This window comes from Schistocerca nitens, chromosome 4 (genome assembly GCF_023898315.1).
Source record: "Schistocerca nitens isolate TAMUIC-IGC-003100 chromosome 4, iqSchNite1.1, whole genome shotgun sequence".
NCBI lineage: Eukaryota > Metazoa > Arthropoda > Insecta > Orthoptera > Acrididae > Schistocerca > Schistocerca nitens.
Genome location: NC_064617.1, coordinates 680,545,169 through 680,552,885, shown reverse-complemented (window position 1 = coordinate 680,552,885; position 7,717 = coordinate 680,545,169). Strand labels below are relative to the sequence as shown.

General features: G+C 47.2%; 1 non-coding gene across 1 annotated transcript; it reads left to right on the top strand.

Moving 5' to 3' along the window:
• The first annotated feature begins 5,090 nt into the window (after positions 1-5,090).
• Positions 5,091-5,163, top strand: Trnaa-cgc (transfer RNA alanine (anticodon CGC)). Its single transcript has one exon. It is a non-coding gene; the product is annotated as a tRNA-Ala (tRNA).
• The last annotated feature ends 2,554 nt before the right edge of the window (positions 5,164-7,717 follow it).

Below are 7,717 nucleotides of genomic sequence, written 5' to 3'. Positions count from 1 at the left end.
GAGAATAGTTGTTAGTGAGCCACAAACTGTGTGACAAACTTGCATGAACATTATACACTCCTGGAAATTGAAATAAGAACACCGTGAATTCATTGTCCCAGGAAGGGGAAACTTTATTGACACATTCCTGGGGTCAGATACATCACATGATCACACTGACAGAACCACAGGCACATAGACACAGGCAACAGAGCATGCACAATGTCGGCACTAGTACAGTGTATATCCACCTTTCGCAGCAATGCAGGCTGCTATTCTCCCATGGAGACGATCGTAGAGATGCTGCATGTAGTCCTGTGGAACGGCTTGCCATGCCATTTCCACCTGGCGCCTCAGTTGGACCAGCGTTCGTGCTGGACGTGCAGACCGCGTGAGACGACGCTTCATGCAGTCCCAAACATGCTCAATGGGGGACAGATCCGGAGATCTTGCTGGCCAGGGTAGTTGACTTACACCTTCTAGAGCACGTTGGGTGGCACGGGATACTTGCGGACGTGCATTGTCCTGTTGGAACAGCAAGTTCCCTTGCCGGTCTAGGAATGGTAGAACGATGGGTTCGATGACGGTTTGGATGTACCGTGCACTATTCAGTGTCCCCTCGACGATCACCAGTGGTGTACGGCCAGTGTAGGAGATCGCTCCCCACACCATGATGCCGGGTGTTGGCCCTGTGTGCCTCGGTCGTATGCAGTCCTGATTGTGGCGCTCACCTGCACGGCGCCAAACACGCATACGACCATCATTGGCACCAAGGAAGAAGCGACTCTCATCGCTGAAGACGACACGTCTCCATTCGTCCCTCCATTCACGCCTGTCGCGACACCACTGGAGGCGGGCTGCACGATGTTGGGGCGTGAGCGGAAGACAGCCTAACGGTGTGCGGGACCGTAGCCCAGCTTCATGGAGACGGTGGCGAATGGTCCTCGCCGATACCCCAGGAGCAACAGTGTCCCTAATTTGCTGGGAAGTGGCGGTGCGGTCCCCTACGGCACTGCGTAGGATCCTACGGTCTTGGCGTGCATCCGTGCGTCGCTGCGGTCCAGTCCCAGGTCGACGGGCACGTGCACCTTCCGTCGACCACTGGCGACAACATCGATGTACTGTGGATACCTCACGCCCCACGTGTTGAGCAATTCGGCGGTACGTCCACCCGGCCTCCCGCATGCCCACTATACGCCCTCGCTCAAAATCCGTCAACTGCACATACGGTTCACGTTCACGCTGTCGCGGCATGCTACCAGTGTTAAAGACTGCGATGGAGCTCCGTATGCCACGGCAAACTGGCTGACACTGACGGCGGCGGTGCACAAATGCTGCGCAGCTAGCGCCATTCGACGGCCAACGCCGCGGTTCCTGGTGTGTCCGCTGTGCCGTGCGTGTGATCATTGCTTGTACAGCCCTCTCGCAGTGTCCGGAGCAAGTATGGTGGGTCTGACACACCGGTGTCAATGTGTTCTTTTTCCATTTCCAGGAGTGTATATAGCAAAGGACTCGGATTTATGTTGCATGTCGCCCATCGATTGCGACACTATTGTTATTTCAAAGTTAAGTATTGCCAATCTGCTTTACTGAAATAAAACTACTAATGTTATTTGCTTGAACTGTTGTATAGCAATCCGAGAACGCAGAATCCTTTGGGCACCCTATACGAGACGTAGGGGCAAGAACCCACAAGAAGAGTGCTTGTATGATGAAATACATTACGTCACTGGTGAAACAACTACCACGTTGCCTGTTGTTTCTGCTTTCCTGTGCACGTACGACTTTCATCACCCTTCTTGCAGTCGCCATTGTTGGCGTCATCTGTAACTATGCTACTGTGTAAACACAAGTCGTTTGTTCGCAAAAGTCTCATAAAGTTCTTGGCGATTTTCCTCAAATATTTAGACAACACTATAACAGATTTTCAGACGGCCAAATTATATTAAAGTGTATACATGGTATATAAATGCATATATACTATGTTAGCAACAATCTCGAAAATTTCTTGACCGACCTACTCCGAATTTTACCCGATACTCTAATAAACGTTTCGTCGGACATTTTATCTATATTTTTTTAATCAATGTTGTTCAAGTTTTCTGTTAAAAACGACTGTGAGGAAGAAAATGCTGTGATGCGAAAATGTGTGGTTTCGTTTTCTTTCTCGCAGTCACTTTCAGCTACGAGAGCAGGACATTTAAACCACTAGTTAAATTGTTTCCCCCATATATATTTTTTCTCCTTATACTTACTTTTAAACAAACATTATACACAGAAGAACATGCTGTTTTGTTTTCTTCCTTGCAGTCGGTTTTAACACAAAACAGGAAAGTTGTATTTATATCTTATCGGCTTATGATCATAATATTACTGCAGAATATGAATCATCCGAAACTTAATTCTACCAATTCGCAGGTTAAGATTATTTCAAATACAGGGTGTTTATAAATGATTATTTGGGTTTTAAGGCTTTATAATATTTATTACATGAAACTTACAGTTATAAATGATATGTCAAATGAAAGTTCAACTCAAACAGTTGCGTTTGCCACCAGTGCTCACCCCACTGGCATAGCGATTCGTTGAACTTCACTGTACTCAAGCGCTGGATAGGCCGTAAGGGGCCCAACGACAGGGGTTGCTTTGCATGGCCTCCACGTTCACCCGACCTAACGCCATGCGATTTTTTCCTTTGGGGCTTCATCAAGGATCGTGTGTACGTGCCTCCGCTACCAGCAGACCTCCCTGAATTAACAAACCGGATTGAAGCAGCTGTTGCTACAATCACTGAAGGCACACTTATCAACATTTTGGAAGAACTCGGCTATAGACTTGATGTGTGCCGTGTGACAAATGGTGCTCACATTGAACATTGAAAGGTTCTTGGTAAAACTGTTTGAGTTGCTCTTTCATTTCACATATCATTTGTAACTGTAAGTTTAACATAATAAATATTATAAAGCGTTAAAACCCCGTTATTCATATATAACCTCCCTGTACTATCATTGAAGCTACTGTTCCTCCAGATCCAGCAGCAGGAGAGGTCTCTCATAACTCCTATACCAATTATTCCAACAGACTACCCCTCCATTTTAAGCGACTTCAATTCCAAATCGAGGTTCCGCCCGAGTAGCAATCAATAAGGTTCAAGGTCAGAGAGAGGGGGAAGAGGAGATGGACAGCAGGGGGGGGGGGAGAAGGGGAAGCAGGAAATGGACATAGATAGGGTGGGGAGGGAATGGTGACACATAGGATGAGGAGGAGATGGGCAGAGTCAGGCGGGAGGAGGTGATGGACACAGACGGGAGGGAGAAAGAGGCGATGGACAAAGAGGAGGAGAGTAAGAGACAGAGAGAAGGAGAATAAGATGTAATTCCAGTACTTCTACATATTCAGTAATTGCGAAGCATTGCCAGCTTCGTTAGTAGGTTATAGACTTGAAGGCCGCACATCGTATAAGTATACTGAATATATGGAGTGTATCGAACAGAGAAGAGAAGAAAGACAAATATGATGAGAAAGTTGGCACTCTTAAGGAAATCAGTAGCCTACGCAGTTAATAGCTGCCGGCCGGTGTGGCCGTGCGGTTAAAGGCGCTTCAGTCTGGAACCGCGTGACCGCTACGGTCGCAGGTTCGAATCCTTCCTCGGGCATGGATGTGTGTGATGTCCTTAGGTTAGTTAGGTTTAATTAGTTCTAAGTTCTAGGCGACTGATGACCTCAGAAGTTAAGTCGCATAGTGCTCAGAGCCATTTGAACCATTTGAAGTTAATAGCTCAAAGAAATAATTGCTAAAATGAAAACACAAATGTGTTAGGACGAAAACGGACTACAGATCCGTAGGTCCAGGGTCCAAGGATTTTCACAAGAATTTCAACAGCCGTTTAGAGGATTCCGAGAATTTTATAAACCGAGGGAGAATACAGAAAATATTTTCTCTTCCGTTCAGCGCTGATAGTCATAGAAGCTCAGTTTCCGCATCTTTCACCTGTAGCAACAATCTGTCAGTATGAAAACTGCAAATTGCTGCATGTCTCAGAATTCACGCTAAACTGTACGTTCCACCGCAACCGACTAATTTACGCCGGCCGAAGTGGCCGTGCGGTTAAGGGCGCTGCAGTCTGGAACCGCAAGACCGCTACGGTCGCAGGTTCGAATCCTGCCTCGGGCATGGATGTTTGTGATGTCCTTAGGTTAGTTAGGTTTACCTAGTTCTAAGTTCTAGGGGACTAATGACCTCAGCAGTTGAGTCCCATAGTGCTCAGAGCCATTTGAACCATTTTGACTAATTTACTTCGAAACATCAGAGGAAAGCAAAGGCTTACCTCCTCCGACGCCTAGTGCAGCACTACAGTCTTCTCATTATGGAAGTCTTTACGTTTGAACAGATTTCCAATTTTCGTGAGACGACATCCCCCTCATGCCTCACATTCCCTGGTCAGTGATGACGTACAGTGCGAACTGACTTTTAAGTTTTACATCATCTCATTTCTGTCGACACTTCCTCGACGTCAGGGTAAACAAGTACCTCCTCCGCGTTGCGTGACCGCAGAATTTGTCGACAGAGTGTTTCCTCGTACGTCTGACGCTAGCAGACGCCGAGGAGCATCAGCAGCGACGCGCTCCCCTCCGAGAACCACAGCTATCTAGACGCTTTCCGTGGCCGCCGCGAGCGAAGCTTTCGAAGAATGCGGGCCGGCGGGGATTTTCAGCGGTTGCGCAACACGCGGCATCCAGGCGGCGCGGCCGTGCAGAATCCGGGCGGACCTTGGCTGTCAGAGGCGTCCTTGGGTAATTAGTGCAGTGTCACGAACCCGGGACCACCGCCCACGCCGCGCAACAATAGGGATGACCGCCGCGACCTTGTTGTGTCGCGCTGGTGCCGCCGTGTTTTTGTCCTCCCTCGCGGCCGCGGAGGCCCTCCGGGGGCGTTTAGCTACCGACACTGCCCAGGCGGCGCCACGAAAACTGAGAGACACTGCGATTACTGCGGAGTGGCCGGCTGGCGCCACGCCGTTCCGAGAATCGGCGCTCGCTCGGGACGAGACTCGGGAATGCGTCGAGCAGCCCTACAACGTTTCAACCTTGACTTTGTTTACACTGTACCGGGCGAGGTGGCGCAGTGGTTAGCACACTGGACTCGCATTCGGGAGGACGACGGTTCAATCCCGTCTCCGGCCATCCTGATTTAGGTTTTCCGTGATTTCCCTAAATCGTTTCAGGCAAATGCCGGGATGGTTCCTTTGAAAGGGCACGGCCGATTTCCTTCCCACTCCTTCCCTAACCCGAGCTTGCGCTCCGTCTCTAATGACCTCGTTGTCGACGGGACGTTAAACACTAACCACCACCACTTTGTTTACACTGTGGTGAGTCCACAAGCAGATTATTAACCAGGTGCATAAGTTCGTAGCATTTTTCCGTGAGGTTAATAAACGCAACAGATACACATAATGGAGAATTTAGGCATCAGTAATGCACTCTTCTTCAAATTTACAATCGTCTGACAATGCTGGGATAACTTTACGATTCAGCGACTGTAGAAAGCATGTGGTTTTGAGGCGAAGTACTCGTCGAGCAGTGTTCGGGGCGCATTTTCAACGGGAAAGGAAGTTCCTTGAAGGTTTTTCGATAGAGAACGGCAAAGGTGGAAATCTGACGGCGCAGGAACATGTGAATAAGGTGGGTGTGGAATGACTTCCCAATTCAACTTTTGTATAATGTTGTGTGTCTATCAAAATGAGGACGGGCGATCTCGTGTAGTAGCATCACTTCACGCAGTCTTCCTGGTCGTTGTTCTTGGATTGGGTCAGCAAGATGTGTCAGTTTTCGGCATTAAAAGTCAGCAGTGATGGCTCCACTCTGCGGAAGTTATTCGTAGTACTCAACACCGTCGCTGTTCCAGATTCATAATGCTAACTTTTGTGGGTGCGCTCATATCTTAGCGCGGTAGCCTAGCGGTTCTACGCGCTACAGTCTGGAACCGCGCGACCGCTACAGTCGCAGGTTCGAATCCTGCCTCGGGCATGGATGTGTGTGATGTCCTTAGGTTGGTTATATTTAAGTAGTTCTAAGTTCTAGGGGACTGATGACCTCAGCTGTTAAGTCCCATAGTGCTCAAAGGCATGTGAACCCACCAGATCTTTGCAGGGGGAGTTGCCGCTTTATTTGGGCTCAACCATTCCTTTCTTTTCCTTATCTTAGCATAAATACACCTTTACAGTAATCAGTAACATGCAAGATAGAAATGGTCGGTGTTCTTCAAGAGCCAATTAATGGCGAGCAAGCGGACTCGCACATACCTATACACCCGATTTTAGAACTCTCTCCGTTGCATAAAAATGTCGCACTATGGTAAGTCACTACATCTGCCAGTTCTCGAGTACACTGACGAGGATCGTTGTGGATTAATGCGTCTAAACGGTCTTCATCAGATGCCGAAGTCCAGTCACTATTTTCTGAACGATCCTTCTTAAAACGAGAAAACCGTTTTCTTACCATGCTTGGCCACTGGCTTTATCGCTATACACGGCGCAAATGTTTCCGATTGCATCCGCTGCTGACACCCCTATGTTGAATTCAAACAGAAGAGTATGTCGGAAATGTTCCAATATCTGCCCTTGCACCCCGTTTACTACCGTCCACAGCTCCACTCCCTGTATCCATATAAGAAAATGACAGTACATAAACTCAAATAGCAACAGCAAACTACAAATTCCCTAATACATCAATTTTCTTTCTTTTGGGTCATGTCTTCGACTGGTTCGATGCTGTTCCCCACAAATTTCTCTCCCCTATCAACGTCTTCATTTCACAATGCTATCTTCATCCAACCTTCTCAATGAGGTTAGTTCGATATACGCCTACAGGGTAATTTTAATTAAACTTTCGCTATTTGCGAGGGCCACCATGAAAAACGGGTGATCGTAGAGCAATGAAACTTTGTGAAAACGTTTGTAAGGACCTGCGGAACACAAATTACAATAAACCATTGAAAGAAACACGCTTTAAATTCCATGTGAGGGTGTTGTATTTATGAACCGCGTGCCACATTTACATTCCAGTACACACACATTTCTCAGTATGAAACCATATGCATCCAAGGCAGCCTGGAGTTGCACTATAGACACCATTTCACAATTGTTCACAGCTCTTTTCGAGTGATGGACAATGGAATATTTAGCTGTCATGACACAGGTAGCTCACGGCTTTAAAGTCACACAATGCGTGCAACATTCTCAGGCATGCGAACTGTAGCTTCTTCAACAATTTGTGGCGCAACTGGCTGTCGGGATTTCCCAGGAGTAATCCCAGATCACCATTTAATTCGAAGTTCCGAATCTTTATTATTATTATTATTATTATTATTATTATTTTGTTTTTTTTTTCTTCAAACCCGCTGGGGAAAGAGGACCTCACCCTATCCCTTTATAATGTTTCGATATTCGCGAAGAGCAGCAGCATTATTGCAATAATTTTGATGTAACAGGATTACAAGTAAAGCCCTGCTCACCTTGTACAGAACTATGTTGACTGTTTGCCACTGTAATCCATATTAATGCTAATGTTTCAGCCCTACGTCACTGTACCGGTATTGGCGCCTGACGGCAAGCCATGAGACTAACAGTACTAATAACGCAAATCCTGTAGTGCACCGATTCAATATCGTTCCGATACAGTTAAGTAACTGTACGGTAAACAGTTTTCCATCAACAATGGCTCAAGTAGCGGAAGATTA